Source organism: Halichoerus grypus, chromosome 6 (assembly GCF_964656455.1).
Source record: "Halichoerus grypus chromosome 6, mHalGry1.hap1.1, whole genome shotgun sequence".
NCBI classification, from domain to species: domain Eukaryota; kingdom Metazoa; phylum Chordata; class Mammalia; order Carnivora; family Phocidae; genus Halichoerus; species Halichoerus grypus.
This window is the reverse complement of record NC_135717.1, coordinates 30,777,607-30,798,630: the sequence shown is the minus strand read 5'-3', so window position 1 is coordinate 30,798,630 and position 21,024 is coordinate 30,777,607. Positions and strand designations below refer to the sequence as shown.

At 47.7% G+C, this 21,024-nt stretch overlaps 1 protein-coding gene across 1 annotated transcript in view; it reads left to right on the top strand.

Moving 5' to 3' along the window:
• Nucleotides 1-21,024, top strand: part of SNX29 (sorting nexin 29) — a 505,967-nt gene that overhangs the window by 358,765 nt on the left and 126,178 nt on the right. The window lies entirely within an intron of this gene.

The window sequence follows — 21,024 nt, the reverse complement described above, 5'->3', positions numbered from 1 at the left end:
TGGCCACTGCAGATCTCAGCGCGGACTGCTGGAGCCGAGATGGAGTCTGTCGGCTTGTGTCGCAGCCATGAGGTCTGGGTGTCGGTGCGGCCTTGGGCGTGGTTGAACCTGTGGCCACAGATCTGTCGCCTGGATCCCCTGCTCAGGTGTCCTCTTCAGGCTGGCACTCTCTGCAGCTTGATGGATGGCACTCCGCCTGTCTGGGAGATTTCAGCGTTTCTCCCAGACCTGTCTTGGATCAGGAACCCATTTCTGACCCTCCAGGCTGGGTGATGCACTTCTGTGATTGGCCAGGCTCGGACATGACCACTGCTGGCCCTGGGGTGTGCCGGAGAGAGGGGAGAGCAGTTCTCCAAACGAAAACCAGACTCCTCTCCTCAAAAGAAGGGGCAGCAGTTACTTGACAAAGCCAGCACTGCGTGTGTCAGGGTCACTCCCTGGCTGGGGTTTGAGTGTTAAGGACCGTGGGGCCTTTGTCTGCTTTGGGGACCCGGGACCCCAGTTTTCCATCTTTTCTCTGATTTTCCGATACCTCTTTCAGCCTTGCCTTCTTACCATCTTTTTTGTTGTCATTTTTCTTTGTTTTGTTTATCTTGGATCCTGATCTCCAGCTGTTGATGTTCACCTGTCCTGGACTGCTTTGTTTTCAAGTCTGACTCTTACCTGTCTCCTGGGTCTGTCATCTTGTATCATGACAACTTTCATTAGGTTTTGTTCTTACTCCCTGTCAGCTCTGTGAAAAGCCTTGAGTTTTGCTGCCCCCCCCACTTTTTTTTTTTATTTTTCAGTAGGGAATTGACCACTGAAGATGTCTTCTCAGCCATTAAGATGTTTTCCCAGAGCCTGGGGTGGTGAAAAAAGGACAGTGAACTTGAAAATAGGAGCCCTGGTTTCAATTTCGTAACCTTAAGTGAATCTCTGTTTCCTCATCTGTAATACGGAAACAATCCTACCACTTACCTTGCAAAGCTCTTGTCAGCTCGAGGAGCGGCCGGTACCCCGTGCACACTCCGTATTCTCGTCTTCGTACTTCTCATCTTCCCAAATGCCCGCCCTCTGTGGTCTTCGGTGGCAGGCCTGGTGGCAGGTGTGTGTTTTATAGGAACGGGTATCAGCATCTTAATATCTCACGGACAGATGAGCTAGGGTTTGGCACGGCAGCTTGCACCAGAGAGTGACTTTAGTTTACTTGTTCGTCTGGGCAACGGCAGTTAGTAGCAGGTTCTTAAGTGTTGGAGAATCTGAGTGTTCATGATGCTCTCGGCTTGGGCTTGAGAAGAATCAGACAGGACAGATTTCTGCATGTCCCCTTCGTTTTCCTTCTCTTCTTAAGCCAAACCAACCAGAATCCCTCTTACTTGAGTGTCCTTCGAGTTCTGCTTTGTGGTCATCGGAAAGCTGGGAGGTGTTGCCTGGAGGATGGAAAAAGTGAAGCCGACAGCTTTATTTTAGAGCGAAATTAAAATGGGATCTCACTCGAGAGGTTTCCTTGACCTTTCATTTCTGAACCCCCCCCCCCCCCCCCCCCCCCGCGCCGGCCCAGGATGTGATCTGGCAGGTTGTAACGTCTAGAAGTCAGTTACAAAATGAGACGGACACAGCCCATGTGCTGTTGCCCGGGAGATGGTTGGCATGGTGATCACAGTGGCATCTGTGCCCCTCTGTCCCTGTCCTTCATGGCTTCAGAGCCTTCCTGGGTGTGGTCCAGTAGGTGCCTGGAGGACGTGGCCCGGAGTCACCCGCCTCAGCCAGAGCAGCTTCGTCTCACACTGTGGGTGCTCCAACATCTTTGCTGATGTTGCACCTCTGGAAGGCAGCTCTCTCCTTTTCGCTAACCGTGCTTCTGGTCAGTCCCTCAAGAGCGAAATCCAAGCATGTGTTTGGAAACGTTGGAGAAAGCTTTTGTTTTACAGTGTTTTTATCATAAACGATATCAGATAGAAGGTGACTCACTTAAAATGCTGGTACCATTGGACGTTATTTTTCTTTGTTTAAACAAATGCATTCTGTATATTTCCCCAAAAGATTTGAGATAATTTCTAGAGAAACTCCTGTAAAAGAATGATAAAATAGAAGTAAAAAGTCAAATAACAGGGTCCGGGAAAAGGTAAACTAGGAGAACTTGAATTAAGGAAACTGTGAAAATCACACGTATCTGTCATGAGCTCCTGTATGACCGTTCTCATTGGTTTGTGAATTTCCTATGGGCTTCCTGGCAGCCAGGGTGAAAATGGAAATGTGGCTCTTTTGGATAATACCATGGCTAATGAGAAGAAAATACGTTAGCTCCTCAAAGGGAGCTCCAAGAGAAATTTCCACACAGGGCTTTAGATTAGATTAGATTCCACACAGATTGCCTTAGATTAGGCAATATTGAGGGATGCAGGAGGCAATCCCCCATTACGTCCCTGTGACACATTGCTGTCACGCTTCATCAGATGGCCCTCAAAGGAAGCCAAGGGCCTAACCTCCAAATGGAAAGAGTTCATTGGAAGAGCCAAGAGGAAAGGCTCCGTACATGTAGTTGCCTCATTAGATCTGGGCTTCCCAGTACAACAGCCACTAGCTACATGTAGCCATTTAAACTTACACGAACTAAAATATAGTGAAATTAAAAAGGCAGTTCCTCAAGCCCACTGGCCACATTTTGTGTCTTTAACAGCCACAGGCAGCTAGAGGCCACCGTGCGGGGCAGCACAGATGCAGCACATTTCCGTCGCTGCAGAAAGTGCTCCGGGCCGGTGGGCAGCTAGAACGGTGTCTCCAGGAGTGTGGGACAGCAGGCCACTCTGTGTGTCAGGTCAGGTTTTAGAAAGACAGAGGCTGGACATGGCTACCAAATCCTGCAGGGAGGAAGCCACTCACTTTTCAGCTCTTCCCTGGCTTGGGGTTACCGGGCAGGGGGCGCAGGGACACCCCGAGTGTGGCCCCTGTGTGCCTGCGCCCTCAAATCTTGCTGTTCAGCAGAGACAGGGAGGCTCCGAAGGAGTGCCTTGGCAGGAGCGGACTTGAGCTTGATCATGCACGTTGTTTTGTTTTCATTGTGTTTATTTATACATTTGCCTTCTAGTTATGGCACAGAATCCTGTTTTCCACCCACCATGGTGATGCACGTTCCTTTTAAAATAAAGTTAAGAAGAAAGAAAGTGAGTCCTGTTAAAACAACAACAACAACAACACTAAGTAAACGATCATGCAAACAGCAGGAGTTTGGGACAGCGTAACGTGACCAGTAACATTCAGGAAACTTCGCTGGGCGGAGGGAACAGACGGCGAATGGTAGCTCAGTAACCATGATAGTCCCACTGGGAAGCCACAGCGGCCGCTGCCTCTGTCTGGTCTGTGTGCATTCTGTCCAGTAGCTCACTCAGCCCTCACAACCGCCCTGTGAACAAACTCTTCTTATCCCCATCTTATTGATGAGACAACAGAGGCACCGAGAAGCCTCTCATTCAGTAACACGTTTTTAGCCCAAGTAGTATTTTCTCCCAAGGTACCAGTTGGCAGAGGTTCTGAGAAGGAGGGTGGAGCTTGTCACATGTCTAAGAGGCGAGTGGGGCAGGTGGCTTCATTCTGAAGGGAGGGGCCTGGCCTGCACCCTGGAGTTGATGGGCCGAGGGCACGCCTGCAGCCCAGCTGGCTGGTTCTTGTCGAACTGCTCGGGGCCCACCGCAGGGCACAATCTTGTGACCCACCCAGGCTTCCAGACCCCCAAGCCAGGCTGAGATGCTCTTGCTCTGGATAATTATCAGAGCAGGTGCTGGTTCGTGGTGTCTGCTCGGGCCGTAGACGGGTTTCAGGGGTATTCCTTCAGAACTGCTCCCTTGAGCAGTGTCAGGGTCTGGAGAGCCTGCCCAGAGATTTGGAGAAGGTGCTCCTGGATGCCAAGAGGAACCAAGCTAGCTCACCCGCTGCAGGCAGAGCTTGGGCTTTCATTCTTCATATTGTGGGAAGGGGCCTGGAGTTGTATTTTGCGCAAGGGATTCTGGCAAGAGGTGCCATCCCTGGAAAGGGTTGAATGCAAGGTCTTAAAAAATGGTTTATGCCTTTGAGTGCTGTGGTTTCTACGCTCGGCCCCCACGTCTGAGATGGGGGCCAGGCGTGCTCTGGCACTTGGAGGAAATGGCAGCATTTGAACAATTCTCAAAACACCAGTAAAATCAATGTCCAGAACTTTCCCAATTTAAGGTTTTCATTTATGAATATTTCTGATGCTTCTGGCTCCTGCTAATGCTTGGCTGCCCCCAGACACTAGCCAGGGACAAAATGATTGAACAGCAACAAATAAAATGGGAAAAACTATTTACTAACTGGTCTTGCTGGGTTTTTGTCTCTTTCTCTCTGTGTTAACACACCGTTGAGCTTGTGAGCTCGATTTTCTGTCACTTCTGTGTGATAGAGTTACATTTGTTGTTAATCAATTAGTTCCTGGTTTATACCTTTGTGATTGTTTGATCTTATTTCCCAAATACTCCCACTTCCAAATAAGATTGAGGTCCACCGTCTTTAATATCCTGCTGTAGTGTGTATAAAGGGATGTTAGATCCCCCCAAAACAAAAACAAAACTGCCTTTTTTTTCCTTAGGCAAATATTACAGCCACTAAACTGGTATGAAATAATCCATCAGTACACTTATTTTCTGAACCCTCAAATCTTAACCTTTGAAAAGAACTGTTTTAAGTAGAGCTGAAATCAGTCCTCTATGTGGGATTAATTTCAGCCTTTGAACTTAGCCACCAGAAACACTGGCCAGTGTACAATATTCCATCTGCACGGCCCAACTAATTAGGTCTCCTTTGTATTAAAAAGAAATGTTGCTTTGTTTCAGCAAAGCTCTCCCTTTCTCGAATACGTCCCCTTTCCTAGAGACCACAGGGTGTCCCCTTGGCTTAAAGGAATGGCAGTGCCCTGGGAAGACCCGCCCAAAAGGAAACCATGTCCCCGGGGCAGCCATCCTGAAGGTTTATTCCAACGGAGCGCAGTTTCACAGGTGATGCGGGGAATCCATTGTTTCTCCTGTTAATAATAGATCACAGGGCCTAGGTGGGCGGCGTGAGGCTGCAGGTGGTGGGGAGGAGGGTGACGTGGTGGGACTTGAGGCCCTGGGCTTCGCAGCCATTCCTTTTCATCCTCTTTCCTCAGAGGCTTCCCCCGCGGGTCCTCCCGTTCTGTTACCTGCAGCTCTGTGCTTGGGCTTGCTCAGTGGGTAATGATGCAGAGAGGGGAGGATTCGGGAAGTAGAGGAGGATGAAACAGAAACCAGCCCCACAGCTGCAGCGCTGTGGGCTCTGGGACCGGGGAAACAAGGATGGGTTCGCAGGCGGACGTGCTTCTCTGTTGGCGTCCGGTCCCTCCTGCCACACCCGTTGTGCCAGAGGCAGGCAGGAAAGGCAGCTGAGCCCTCGGATTGCCCGGTGTCCTCCCAGCCCGCGGGGGCTTCGGTGCTGTGTGGTGGGCAACCCCCGGGACTGTGGGCCTTTGCTCCTGCTGTCTGTTTCCCGGAGAACTTAACACTCCACCAAGTCCAGCACCCGAGCGCCTCTGAGGTTCACAGCACGTTAGCCTCCAGCTGTCGGGGGGATGCTGAGGGCTTCTGAGAGAGCCCGATACAGGCGAAAACAGAAAGCAAAAACTAAACAGGCTGTTGTCCTCCCTTTGGACGTATATGTCACCATTATTCTGTTACTGCTTTTATCTTCCCGAGCAGGAAAGCTATTTTTTTCTTTGACAGTATAATTCCTTTCTTCATCCCAAAGCTGTTTTATTGAGGGCTGCTATATGCTAGGCTTAGCTGTTTATCGAGGGCCTGCTATTTGCATCAGAATTGTTTAAGTGAGACCCCATAAAGGCCCGAAATATTTAATGCCCAGGCCCCAGCACCTGAGAGTTTGGCCAGCTGGGAACTGCCTAGTTGGTGCTGGATTTAGCCTTGTTTTGGATTTAAGTTAGTTACCGAATTGGACCAGTGGCATTACTCACACACGTATGTCTTCGGTTTCTCTTGCTGCCGGAATTCCAGTTGGGGCTAACCTCACGTGGGCAGCGCCCCCCACCCCATTCTGATCCTTCTGTTCGCTGGTCCCCAGGCTTTTCCCTCATGGGCATGTTTACATGGGGAACCGTGTCTTGGTCAAGGGCGGTGGTGGAAGTTGAGTCTCAGCAATCCCTGAGGCTTGGATGGCAGAGCCCTCAGGATGTAGCTGTCACCTCAGCCAGACCCAGCCTGATGCTCTGATGTGATCCCGGTCACATCCAGGCCAGGGCTCCTCAAACTGGGACAACGTGGGAGAGGAGCTGAGCACCCTTCTTCTGACCAGGACATTAAATCCCGAGATACACCTGCCCTTTCCTGGTTGTAGGAGAGGGGAACCAGCCCAAACTGGAGCAGAACTCTAGGGGTTCACCACTTGGGGTGCCTTACATGGAACACAACCCAAAGAAGTGTTGAAAGCAAAGAATTTGTATTGTCACAAGTAAGGAAGCAGGGAGATAGTGCTCACAGCGCTGTGTCTCTTTGGGGTTAGTGCTAGAAGCTTTTATTCGGCACATCAGGGTGGGGGCAGGGGGCTTGATACATAAGTGATCTCTACGTTTTCTGCTACGTAGGCACTTTGCTTAACATTCTTAGCACATCGACATGCTAGTGCATATACCGTATGTTCAAAACAGTGGTGGAAAACCCCACCCGTAGGAGGAGATCTTAGTATTGTAATGAGCTAACAGTAACTGGGGGTCATCTCGGGGGGCTTGGGAGCTGCTGTTTCTGTAAAACAGACACATTGTTTTTCTGCTTTTGTCCCTGTCCCCTCCTCCCTCCTGCTGACAGCTTTCTGTCCTCTGAGTAACTCAGCCTGGAGTCCTAACAAAACGTAACAAAGGGTATTCATTAGCTTGCCTAACGGAAAACACCAAGGGCAGACACGCTTGAATTTCAGGGATTCAGTGTCTTGAGGACTCCGTCTCCCATCTCTTGAGGAAGTGGCTTTTTCCCTGTGTTGGCTCCGTCTGTGTGCACGGACAGGCTGACACCCCCTCAGCTCAGCGGACCCCAGTGGAGCAGACCTGGGTCTCTTCCAAGGCCGGCAGCATTCCTGGAACTGATGCAGACTTGTGGTGGTGTGGTCCTAGCCCTGTGTGCAGACGGCTGCGTCCGGGCGGATGGCGTGCTTTCAGGTTCTATACCTACTCCTACAACTTATCAGTAGGATTCAGGGTGTTTCCCCCAAGGACAAGGAGGGTGCTCTTACCAGCAGAAAGGGGACCGGTGCCTTGGAAGCCTTCAGGCTGTACCCAGCCCGGGCTCGCCTCTGGAGCCAGTTGGGTGGAAGACAACTTTGTACCAGAGTTTCTCCACCACAGCACAGTTGACCTTGTGGATGGGATAATTCTTTGTAGGGGGGCTCACCTGTGCAGTGAAGGCTGTTGAGCAGTGTTCCTGGCCACTACCCAGTCGCCACCCATACTGCCTCTCCGAAGCTGTGACTACCCAAGAGCTCTCCAGACGTTGCCAGAAGTCCCCTGGGGGCATCATTGCTCCAGGTCGGAAACTGCCGCTCTACATGGATCCATCGAAAGCTGTTACGGTTTTATGTTGTTGAACGTAAATGGGATCCTAGGATACATGCCTTCCTCTTGAGTACACAGATCTCTTCCTTCCACTTTTTAAACTTCTGTGCATTCTTTCCTAGAATGAGGCAACCATTACTTAGTATTCTGATGATGGACATTTAGATTTTCTTTTCCTGGCCATCGCAAACAAAGCTGCCAGATTGTTCTAGTACAGATCTCTTTGTACATAGTGTAGATATGTCTCGAGGATAAATAGCTAGAAGTGAATTTGCTGAGGGGGAGAATGTATACATTTTTTATTGTAATAGGCCTCGCTAAATTGCTCGTCCCAAGGCTGAACCAATTTTCAGTCACACCAACAAGGTGAAAGAATATTTTGTCCCCATGGCCTTGCCATCATTGGGTATTATTATCAGTCTTGAAAATTTCACCATTCTGATAGAGGGAAAAGAATTACATTTCATTGCTATTTGAGTTTGCATTTTCCTTACTGCTCGGGAGGGTGAGCATATGTCTGTGCTTTAATTTGCCCTTTGTATTTTGTGTGTGTGTGTGAATTGTCTGTTGGTGCCTTTCCCTGTTGTTTCATGGCATCATTCATTACTTTATTACCCAGATGTAAGAGTGCTTTGGACAGTAATCCTTCGTACTATACATTTCAGTCTTTGGCTTGTCTTTTAGCTTGATTTATGAGAATTACTGAGTGTTCTTCTGTTACCTGGCCTTCAAACCTTGAGAAGCGAGGAGTTTCTTGGTTGACCTGCTGGAGTGTACTATACCTTATTCTGTTTGTTGTTACAATAGTCCTGAGATCTCATAGATGTCTTTGCCTACCTCTAAAATGGAAAGAATATGTTCACAATGGTGAGTAAATAATTCCTCCAAGGTCTCAGAATAAAAGCATCAGAGCTAGGTTCACTACTGGTCTCCCCACCCCAAGTCTAGGGTTTTTATCGGGACTCCCAGACTGCTTCCAGAGGACAGAATGGAGACCAGTGAGTGGAAATTGGAGAGGAGTAGGTTTTGGTTCATTTATTGATCCCTCCAGCTGTCTGTTCATCTCTCTATCTATCCAGCCATCCTGCAGTGGGCTGGGTGCTGGGGATATTGTGAATGATGGAGACATAGTCTTCGTCATTGACTTCTTGATATAAGGAAGATTGAATGTGGAGAGCTGATCAAAGGCAGAGTGGTCTTATCAAGTACTGATCTTGACAAACCCCTGCCCCCTGCCACATTTGACCTTGTTCTATGAGGGAGGGACCGGATGATCTCTGAGGCCCCTTTCCAAGTTTATAAGAACTTAACTGACACATATTTCTGGTCTACATGGGCAAAAAGGACTTTTTTTTGGGGGGGGGGAGATTTTATAGTCACAGCATGAAAAGTGGATACACAGTTACTCATCCATCTTGAGACTGACCCTCGTGCAAGAAGCAGCCAACATAGTGACTGCCCCCAGCCTTGTATTTCTTGGAGGAAGCTCCATCTGGGCTCCTCACGGCCGGCAGAGTTAGGACGAGAGACTGAGACTTGCCCCTAGAGCAAGGTGCTGCAGGGCAGGCGTGTGCCAAAGCCCCATTCCACGCCATGGGGGCTCAGCTGAAGCCAGGGGCCTAGGCTCTCGCCAGGTTCTCATGTGGTCCTCCTGGCCATGGCTGCCATGGTTACATCTCTTCTGGACCTTGCCCCTGAAGTCTAGACCCAGGCCCTCATTGGAGGCTCTGACCTGCAGCTCTGGGAGGCCCTGCTGCTCACCCGAACACCTGTTGTTCACCTGCTAGAAGGTCGGCTGCACGAAGTCACAGCTGTGTGTCATTTTTGCCTACTGTTGTATCTCTAGTGCTTAGGAATAGGGGAGCAGGCTCATTACACGATGGATGGATGGATGGATGATGATGGATGGATGATGATGGATGGATGGATGGATCAACGAACCATCCTGACTCCGGTTCTCCACCCGAAGTAATATTCTTCTAGGCCCCTCTCATCAGAGTTCTCACCATGGATAAACTGTTGGTTTATCAAACTTTTCACTCAACTACTTGGTCCTCCTGGATGATTTCTCTTGTCATTTATCTCGGCCCTGCCTCAGTTTTCTCGCTGATTGAAACCACTTTCCTCCATGTTGATAACTGGCCCAGCCCTGGTTCAGGAAGTTTTATCTTCCCCAGGTAATATGCTGTTTTACAGTGAAGTAGTGGTTTAGTTCTCTAGAGTTTGGCAGTCGAGGATGGCCTACACCTTCCCCTGTAATCCCCAGACTTTCCCATAATCACCCATACACACTCAGGGCCCCCGTTCCAGCACCTGCCCCAACACTTTAGGTACTGGGAGTAAGAGTTCAGGATTGGCAAGGAAGGGCATAAAGCCCTTCATAAAGAAGGTCAGACAATAAGGATTCATTGAATTCTTGTGAATCAGGCACTGTGCTAGGTCTGTGAACATTGTGGACATGATACCCACCCCCCACCCCCACTGGAGTTCATAGTTTTACCAGAAAAGAGACCTTAAACCTGTTAATGTACATAAAACACAGAGATAAATATATTACAAACTGTGGATGTGCTGTGAACAAATACTACACAGGGTTCCAGAGATTATAAGAAGGGGCCCACTTAAACTGGGGTAAGAATGGGATTCTTTGAGAACATCTGCTCATTCCTGAAGGACAATTTGGAGTTAATGAAGTAAACAGAAGAGGAACAGTCCAGGCTGAGGGAATTTCCTTGAGGCAGGAAAGAGCTTGGTGCCTTAGAGGAGCTGGAAGGCTGGTATGGTTGGGGTGGAGCGAGAGAGGGGGAGAGAAGGCAGAGAGGCTCAGGGTGCTACAGCCAGCTGGGTCTTCCAAGGCTTTCTAGTGAAGCCTGCCTGCCTGCTTGCTTGCCTAGCCATCCATCCATCTGTCCACCCACCCATCAATCCAGCCAGCCATCCACCCATCTACCCACTCATCCACCCCAGCCCCCCCACCTGCCCACCTGATCACTATTGCAGGAGCCCAGGTGAAAGGGAATGGTAGTGGAGACATGCAGAATAGCCATGGAGAGCAGAACAGGTGATGTGTCTGAGGTGTGAGTTCATCAGGATTTCAGGTACTTGGGATAGTTAGCAGTTCAGATGTGGATTCTAGAGTCAGTCCAAGTTTAAATCCCCTATCTGCCTCTTAGTTTCTAGTTGGATGACCTTTTATGGTGGGGTCTTTATCATTCTGCTCAAGTCCCAATGTTCTCACCTTCAGGGATGTTATTTCCTTCCTAAGGTTGTTGAGAGCTTTAAATGAACACGTCTCTAAAGTACTTAGTGCATTGCTTAGCCTACTCGGTGAATGGGAAGGACCCAGAGAGTGCAGCCATTCTTACCGTTTGCTCAGCCAAACAAGTGTGCACCTCTGGCACACACCTGTGCCTGGGATTTGAAATGAATGTTTGTGGTGTGAGTCTTCACACGGTGGCCCACAGCCTTAGAAATCTGTTCCTCTCCAGCAGGAATCCAGAACCCGTATCACCCTCTCCTTCATTCCACCTGGTTGAGCATTTGAACACAGGGTCTGCTGGTCCCTATTTTGCTGAGACTAGAACACCCGAACCGGAGCTTCTCAAGAGGGGGAAGCTGCGCTGCAGGCGCCTCATTGGGAAACGGCATGGTGGTGCTTCTCTTCGCCCCCCACCCCCCCCACACACGCTGAGGTTGAAGGGAGGTGGTGCGGGGAAAACAGCTGATGAGCAGTTAGGCAGCTGCTCAAATGTCAGCTGTCATGATTTATGTTTATGTGATGAATGTTTTCCCAGGACCTAGGGCATGGGAATAATAACTCTTTTATTTCTGTGTTTAAAGAAATAACTCGGGGGGTGGGGTGGAAAGCCCAAGTCTGTGCATTGGTGAGTAAATGCCTTTCCTAGCACAGGTGAACCCTCTTGGGATCTGCAGGACTTGAATTGGGCTGGTGTGGGAGGGCTCTCACATCCCCGCAAGTGTTCACCTGCATGGGTGCCCCCACCACGCAGGGACTGTTGGTTTTCCCATGAGCTGGGCTTTCAGTAGCCTTGGGCCCAGAATGAAGTAGGAAGGGGGGGCTTCTGCTTTAAGCTTCGGATTTTTCCCTACCCCTTGCAGATACAGATACAGAAAAGCATTTTGCATCCAACCTTTAAAGGTTATCTCCTTGTGGCGCCAGCAGACTCTTCCCGAGAGACTGTGAATCCCAGCTCCTTGCCAGACTTGCCCGCGGAGTGAAATTCTGTCAGACTGCCCTGGCTGTCGGAGCGGGAAAGCAGACGTGCAAGCTGGCGGCCGCGTGGAGGCTGCTCTTCGGCGCCAGTGGAGAGAGGACTGTGTGACAAGGGTGTAGCGCGCGGATGGCGGTCTCAGGAAGTCTCGAAGGACGATGTTAGGACTGTGAGCACAGCATGGTGGAGACGGGGAGCAGCAATCTGGCCTCTGGGGTTATGTTGCCGCTGGTCCTCTGTGGCCCAGATGACCGGAGGCCGGTATGGAGGCAGAGGGCCCACAGAAGATTGACAGGGAGGTGAGCTTCTGACACCTCAGTTGCCAGAATCCTGGAAAGGAAAACAAGCTGCACTTGGCAGCATGTGATTGAGAGGAAGCCACATGCTAGACCGCGGAAGTCAATGAGTCATGTTACCAAGTCTGCCCCTCCCCTGCCTGCTTTTACTTTAATCTATTTATGAAACACTAAGTATGGGAAACATACATAAGGCCACTGTGAATAGTAAGCACTGGTACCTACTAAGCCTTTCCCATACAGTTCTGATCTGAGAGCAAGCATTTTCACCCCTGTTGACAGATGGGTACATTGAGGTCAGAGAAGTGAAGTAAACTGCCTAAGGTAGCACAGCTGGTGGGTATCAGGAATACACTGCAAACCTGGGTCTAAATGACCCTCCAGCTCTGTGTTTTTTTCAGAGAAGAATGCTGCTCTATTCTTGTTAACTGAGTTTCCCAAAGAGGGAGAATGTGAAATGAAGAAAATGACAATGAAAAAATAAAAATAAAAAAAATGAAAAGAAAATGACAATGAGGATAGTGGTGATGGTGTTAGGATAGTTGGTGGCTGATGATGTGATGATGGTGGTTGATTGTTGGTAGTGAAGGTTGGTGAGGATGATGATGGTTAGTGAAGAGGGTGGTTGATGGTTGGTGAAGAGGTTGATGGTTGAGGTTGATGGTTGAGGATGGTTGTTGATGGTGAGAATGGTGGTTGTGAGGTGGATGATGATGGTTGGTGAGGATGGTGGTTGATGGTTGGTGAGGTGGATGATGATGGTTGGTGAGGATGGTGGTTGTGAGGAAAGGAGGAGGAGGATGGTGGTTGGTGAGTTGGGGGAGGATGGTTGGTGAGGAGGAAGATGGGTGGTTGGTGAGGGAGGAGGATGGTTGGTAAGTTGGAGGAGGATGGTTGGTGAGGAGGAGGATGGTGGTTGGTGATGGCAGCACCTGTATTTCCCATGTACTAGACATTGTGCCAAGTTCTCTCCATGTTTTGTCTCCTTAAACTCTCACAAAACTCTGATGGAAGAGTTCTAATTATAGCTGTAGGAATATGAAGAGGCCCATGCTTTCCTTGAATACCCCATTTATGTTAAGGAAAAGCATATCAAGAAAGATCCTGGAGTCTTTTCACAGCCGAGAGAAATTTTTCTACACATTACAGCTGGTTTTCGAGTATTCTTTATTAAGGGCCTAGCAGTGCCTGGGGGACTGAAAGCCGTGGTTAGTCTCCAAACCTTCCTGACTAGATTTTTTCCCGGACTTGCTAAAAGCACAAAGCACGCTACTCCTAATTTCCATCCCCTTGGCTTTTAGGACTAACACTCAACACTTTGGACTTGTAGCTCTTTTCATGACAAAGAAGTTGTGGCTGGCTTGGCTTCCATCAGTCTGTTTTTCAAACACCTTGGCCTTTGGAGCCCTGAGGATCAGAATGTGATTTTTCGCACCTCTGTTATTTACCAGCTGTGTGTGTTTACCAGCTGTGTTCCTCGTCTGTAAAATGTAGCTACTGAGCATCTCATGTGTGGGATTGGCATGAGAAGTAAGTGAGATATATAGGAAAAGTGCCAAGCATGGTACCTGGCCCACAGTAGATGCTCGAGAGACCTGTGTCTCTGTGTCGCCATCTTGCTGTTGAAGTGCCGTGCTTAATCTTCTTTTATGGACTTGCTTGTTTCTCTCCCACTTTCTCCATGAGCACTGTCTTCATTTCCTGCTGTATCCTGGTGCCTAGACCAATGCCTATCAAGAAATACTTATAACATGAGTGAAGAGACATTGGGGAAATAAGCATTTGCACGAAGAGTCAAGGCATGTCGGCAAAAGATGAAGCTGGTGAGGTGGACGCGGGCTTGTGTCTGTGCTGTTCATAACTTTCCCTATAGAGCGTGAGCTTCCCAAAGTGAAGTTACTAGATGTTTTGCTGAACTGGTTGGTTAGGGAGAAGAAGGACCACAGGCAGCCTCAGCCATGCATGTATCTGAGCTAGAGCCTCATGGGTATGACTTTAAAAAGGAAGGAGGACATGCACTTTTCAGATTCTGGAAGCCAATTTCTGTTCCCATTTGGCAGAGCAGTGTCAGCCTCTATCAGAGGTAAAAGGAAGAGCTCTTCAAGACTGAGTATGGAGTCACTCAGGGTGTGGTCGCTGCCCGAGGCTTGAGTCCCTGGCCCGGAGGCCCTGTTAGCACTTTACTTTATACAGGAGTTTGGTTTTGTGTTTTTATGTTCCTACCAGTGCATATTTTACAAAGAAAACTGAAGCGATAATTGAATTGTGAATGGTTTTATCTCTTGAACGTGCTGATAACATGAAGATGATAGTGTTCTGTCTTAGGGCCCATCCTCAGGCAAGTAGAATCTTGATAAGCACCCTATTTTAAGAGCCAGACTCTTCTGGTATCTGTAAATTTTTACTAATAACAACTAAATATCTTTATTGGCGGTAAGAGACAGGAATCATATAAGAGCCTAGGGGCTTAATTTAATGTGAAATATGTAGGGAGAGAGGAATTTTTATAGCAAGCAGGAATTGGGAAATTATTTGATTGTTCAAACAGACCTTAAATGTGGGAGTGGGGTCCTATCTTCGGCACACTTGTAACTTGTTTTCCCTTCCTATGTACTTCCCTCCCTCCCTCTATCCCTTCCTTCTTTCCTCTCCTGTTATGGATCAGGCACTATGTGAACGACTAAATTACAGTAATGAGAAAGTGTAGACCAGCTTCTTGTCATCATGGAGTTACAGTCTAGTGAGGGGAAAACAAATATTCATCAACCACATAAACAAGTGCAAAATAACAAGCATGACCTGTCTGTCCACAGAGGAATGGATAAGTAAACTGTGGCATGTTCACACAATGAAACACTGGTCAGCAAGAATGAAGCTCTCTAACTGCAACAGTACAGAGCACTCTCACAAACACGGTTGAAGGAAAGAAGCTAGATAGCAGAGAATGAAAGAAGTGTATACATCAGGTGTTTGCATTTATCTGAATACAAACTCAGGAAGGATGAATCCATGCTGTTGGAGGTGCAGGGGTTAGCAGGAGAAACAAGCTTGACAAGTGTGCCATCCATCATCCAGCTCCCCGACCACCGAGTCAGCCATGAAGAGGAGAGAAGACAACAGCATGCTTGCGTTCCCTGTGGATGTCAAGGCCAATAAGCACCAGATCAAATGGGCTGTGAGGGAGCTATATGACCTTGACCTGGCTGAGGTCAGCATTCTGATCAGGCCTTATTCCACTGGTTCCTGACAGTGATGCTTTGGACGTTACCAACAAAATTGAGATCATCTAAACTGAGTCCAGCTGGCTAATTTGAAATAGAAAATTTTTCACCATTAAACACAAAACAAAAGAGGGCCTTTGGGGTCTTGGTGGTAAGGTGTGGCTGATGTGGGTCACTGAGGTTAGTGGGGCTCAGGGTAAAAGTGGGGGGCCTAGGAGTGAGGAGAAAGCTGGATCGCCAAGCACATGCCCAGAGACCAAGACCAAAGCCTGGGCGTGTCAGGTTTCAGAGAGGTAAGCACAGTGAAACCTGATAGTCATTAGCTCAACAAATGTCCTAAGGTTACAGGGTCTCCTTGAGGACTCCAGCCTCTGGATTTTCACTGTATATTTATTATTTAGTCAAGGGAGCAGCAAGTAGTTTTGGCTCCGAGACCACAGGCCCATGGAGGAGGAGAAGAACAAGGGGCCTTGGTGCACCCTGATGCACAATTTCAGTTAGATGAGGTTCACTCTGTTTCATTGACCAAAACCCTGTTTTTTGGGTTTTTTTTGTTTTTGTTTTTTTTAATTTTATTTATTTGTCAGAGAGCGAGCACAAGCAGGGGGAGCGGCAGGGAGAGGGAGAAGCAGGCTCCCTGCTGAGCAGGGAGCCCGATATGGGACTTGATCCCAGGACCCTGGGATCATGACCTGAGCCGAAGGCGGATGCTTAACCAACTGAGCCACCCAGGCATCCCAACCAAAACTGTTTTAAAAGAGGGGTTGGAGAATGGAAAATGTAAGCCGGTGTACGGTAGAGAGAGAGAGAGAGAGAGACCTCTGGCCTAGTGTGAACCCAAGGGAGGCTGCTTCCTGTACTCTAAGAGCGCGTGTCCTGGAGCGTGTGAGCACCACACAGGGGGCAGGCATCTGCTCTTCCCTTGGTCAGTCCTCCCTTTCTGAGTTCTTTTCATATCGTGAGCATCTTGCTGCTTAAAGGTACTTGTTTTTCATACTGCTTTCTTGTACCCTTGGACACAATAAGCAGTTGCCACAGACACAGATAATGGTCTTAGCCCTGCAATGGGGTGTGTTTTCTGCAGGGCCAGCCGGCCCCTCACATACTGCCCCTAGCAGGCATACAGAGCCACTGCTCCCGGCCGCATCCTGCCAAGCCCTACAGGGCAAGGCTTGGGCACTGGCCAGAGACCTTTGTAAATGGTTTATTTGAAGTTATTTTAAAGAATGTTTTAGTACTTTAGCATATCTGTCAGCTGAGCTAACTTCTGCTGTTGTAACAAACAATCCTCAAATCTCAGCAGCTTATAGTACTAAGTTTATTACATGTCTATGGAGGTCCTTGACTTAGGATGGTTTGACTTGGGATTTTTCAACTTTATGGTGGTGTGAAAGCGATATGCATTCAGTAGAAACCATACTTTGCATTTTGTACTTAGATCTTTTCTTGGGCTGGTCATCGGTGGTATGATCATTTCTCGTGTTGCAAGGCGGGGGGGCACCTAGCCACAGCTCCCCGTCAGCCCTACAGTCATGGGGGTAAACTGCCGACACACTGAAAGTCATTCTGTAGCCCTAGAACTCTCCTGTTTGTCACTTTCAGTGCAGTATTCATTAAATTACATGACACAGTCAACACTTGATTATGAAACAGGCTCTGTGTTAGATGGTTTTCCCTTACCATAGGCTGATAGAACTGTTCTATGTTTCACGTAGGCTAAGCTAAACTGAGGTCCCATGCATTTTCCACTTGAGATATTTTCAACTTAGAATGGGTTTATTGGGACATAACCCTATCATAAGTTGAGGAGAATCTGTATTTCCCATTTGTGCCGCATGTCACATGCGGTGTGTTATGCTCCATGTTGTTGATCCAAATCAAAGAAGCACCTGAGCTGGGGCATCCTTTTCTCATGGCAAGGGGAGAAGTGAGGACAGCAGACCATGCTTGCTTCTGGAAGCCTGTGCTCAGAAGTGGCAAGACACAGGAAGGACTGGAAGAATAATCCTCTTACAGAGAAGGGCTCCACAGAGAGGACACCTGGGTTATCTGGTGGAGGAGTAATAGGATAGACCCCAAAAAGTAATGCTCCCTTATTGTGGAAAAATTAGGAAAGGTAGATAAGTATGATATAACCATTAAAAATGATGATGTAGATTTTATATCTCAGCTTGGAAGGTTATTTATCATACGATAAAATAGGGAAAAATAGATAACTAAATAGAATATATAGTGCCATTAAAAACCTAACCAAAAACTGGAAAAATGTGTACATTAGCTTAGGAATGTGAAGTGGAAAGATCTAGACCAATTGTAGCAAACCTGGGTATCTGCAGAGCCCAGGCAGGAAATGAATGAGGTCAGCTGCTTCTCCATGTCAGCTGATGTCACTACACGGGAATTGGGGCTTTGTTTCTCCCCATCTTCCAGGCTTTTTAATTTAAATGGAAATCTGAAGTTAGCTGTTAAAAACTCTTCATTTTTAAATGTTGGCAAAAAAATGAAAATTTTTAACCTGCATAGACCAGTTTTGCGGTTTCCACTATGAACCAAAAATGATTTTTTCTGGGTGGTGGGGATTTTGCATATTTTTTTCCTTTTCCCTTACCTGTTTTCTAACTTTACTTCAAAACTGGCTATTTCTTTGTGACACATCATGGGAAAACAAAATAATTAATAGAAGGAAAAATACATTGTAGCTACAGGAATTGCTCTTGACTTTTAACTCTCTATTCAGCTGATAGTTGGTGGTTAATCCAAAAAAAAAAAAAAAATAGTGACCTAAAGCACGGGCCATCCTTGGAGCTGCTCGATTTTAATAAAACTGCTGAAGACGGGGCGCCTGAGTGGCTCAGTCGGTTAAGCGTCTGCCTTTGGCTCAGGTCATGATCCTGGGGTCCTGGGATCGAGCCCCACATCGGGCTCCCTGCTCGGCGGAGAGCCTGCTTCTCCCTCTTCCTCTGTCTGCTGCTCTACTTGTGCTCTTTCTCTATCTCTGTTAAATAAATAAATAAGAATCTTTAAAAACAAAACAAAACTGCTGAAGACCCATGTCTGTGATCAGGAAAAGTCAAACCCCAGGAGGAGGTTGCAGGGAAGAAAGCTTGGGGTCCTTCTTGGTGGCCTTAAGCATCAGGATTCTCTGTGCTGGCTTCTGTTAACACAGTCCTATGTGTCTTGCCCAAGGTGACACCGACTTTGGGTGTCAGCTATCTTAGTGGGAGGAAGGAGACCCACTGTGCGGGCCAGCTCCCAGAGGTGTTGCTGAAGAGAGTCGGGAAAACCCCTGGACTCCAGCTTGGCAGGGATTTCAAGTACAGTCTCTCCACCCTTCTGCCAGGAAAGGAGATTGGTTGGGTGTGGATGTGAATGTGGGAGTAGGCTGGAGGTTGGGGCTGCTGAATATTCAGGAGTGGCTTTCATTTCTCTTTTCCCCCAACTGTAATTCCCTGCCTCACCACCCATCATGCAAATGTGATTCTTGTGCATTTTCTAAGTGTTACTCTTTCCCTAAACAAGTAATCAAAACAAGGTTTTGAGCTGTATTTGAGCTGCAAATAAGTTTAGTATAAAATGCAATTATTCGCCTCAAAAAAAATCAGAGACAATTTGGACATTTGAAAGGATTGAATTACCCTTAATCAGAACTCAGAATGGCATCCATTCCAAGGATTAAAATAAGCCAGGACTCAGCCCTAGTTGATAATAGCCAGTTTCTTTAAAAGAGAAAAAAAAAAAAACACCTTATAAAAAATGCTTAAAGTAGTACATGCTCATTATAGAAAAATTGGAAAACAAAGTTAGAAGGAAGGAAAACAAATGACTCATCGCTCCAATATATAGATACAATTACAATTAATGTGTCTTTTTAGTCTTTCCTCTATGTATTCTCTCTAGATGGAAGTATCCCTTGTGTGAACATCTGTGTCCTGCTTTTTAACAAATTTTGCCCACATTACTCTAGACTTTATGTCAAAATCCTCTCTCACCACTGTGTAATATTCCACCACAGTGATGTAATATACTTTCTTGGATCCCTCCATTGGAAGATAAACCGTGTCCTGTAAAAAGTTTTGAGAGTCCACTGGAGCAAAAGGGGATGCCAGTGAGCAGCACCACACCAGAGGGGTCAGGAGCATCCCACTGACAGGAACTGGGGCAAAGTTTTTATGGGAGAAGACGCAGAGGCAAAGCAGGGAAATTGTTTGATTGGCTGTAGCTTAAGTGGTTGCATCATTTGGGAAAGGCTGGTTGGCTGTTTGAGATTGGTTGTTGTCAACCTCGAAGGGTTTTCAGGGGTTGACTCTGGTGCATAGGTTTTGGTTTTCTTAGACAGGCTACCGAAGCGCTATGGCCACCTCAGTCTCCTGGCCTCCTTGTTTCGTTAATTTAACACATGCTCTTGTTCAGCATTCAGGTGTTTTCTAATTTCTCACTGTCCTAAACAATTATAGAGAACCACGTTATCCTTCAGGCCTATTAGGTATTTTAGATTCTATTTTCTAAATAGGTCTGTGGTTGGAGGAGGGGCAGCACCCTTCTGGAGTAGTTCATTCAGGTGGATTCCGATTCCAAATCCTGACCCTACTGTTCGCTTGCTCTGGGACCACGGGCAACTTTGTGAACTGCACAGTGGGGGGCACCGTCACCGAGCGACTTGCGGGATCATCATGAGGTTGAGAATAATGACTATGAGGTACTGGCCACCTAAGGGACACTTAGGTAACTTGATGTGCTGTCGGCCACAAGGAACAGAAGACCTGCTTGGCCGTGACCTTGAGATCAGATACACCAGCTTTGGAATCAGGGCATTCCTGAGTTTACATCTCAGTTCTGCCCTGAGAGAGCTGTAACCTTGTGCAAGTTACAGAACACTCCTGAGGCTCAGTTTATTTTTTAAAAGATTTTGTTTCTTTTAGAGAGAGAGAGAGTGGGGAGGAGCAGAGGGAGAGAACATCTCAGGCAGACGCCCCGCTGAGCGCAGAGCCTGTTGTGGGACTCAGTCTCTCAACCCTGAGATCATGACTTGAGCCGAGATCAAGAGTCGGACGCTTAACATCCTGAACCACTAGGCGCCCCAGCTCAGTTTATTTGTAAAATGGGAATAGTGGTCCAAAGCTCACAAAGGGCTTAGGAGGATTACATGGAATTGACAAAATGAGATTATATGTACACTTTGTATGGTGCTTGGATCATGCTTGGTGCATGATGGCCATTACGACTGTTCTCTCATCCTCATTCCTTTCAGTGCTGTGAGTGAGCTCTACAGAAACTGCTGGGGGAAAGTAAGGACATGCCTCATTCTCTTTGCAAAGGGTGGTGTGAGGTCATAGAAGCTTCCAGAACCAGGCCTTCACGCTGAGCTGGGACAAGCTGGGTGGGTGAGAATGGCTCCCCAGCCCACAGATGAGAGCCAACAGGGGGATGGCTAGGAGAAGGGGTCCAGAGGCCGTGGCCAGGACCCTCCACACAAGTGTCCAATCAGTGCGGACCCTGAGAATGTCACCCCAATGAACTGAGCCAAAAGGGCTTGGGAGGAAGAGGAGAGTATTGTTAGGGTTTTATTTTTAGGGGCTGGAGCCTTTCTCTGGTTCTTACATTGCTGTTATTAATCTGCAGTGTACTAGTGATGCTCTCCAGCTCTGTGCTGTAATGGAATAACTCAACTTTGATGCAACACATTTGGAAAGTAAAATTCTCCTGCCCTC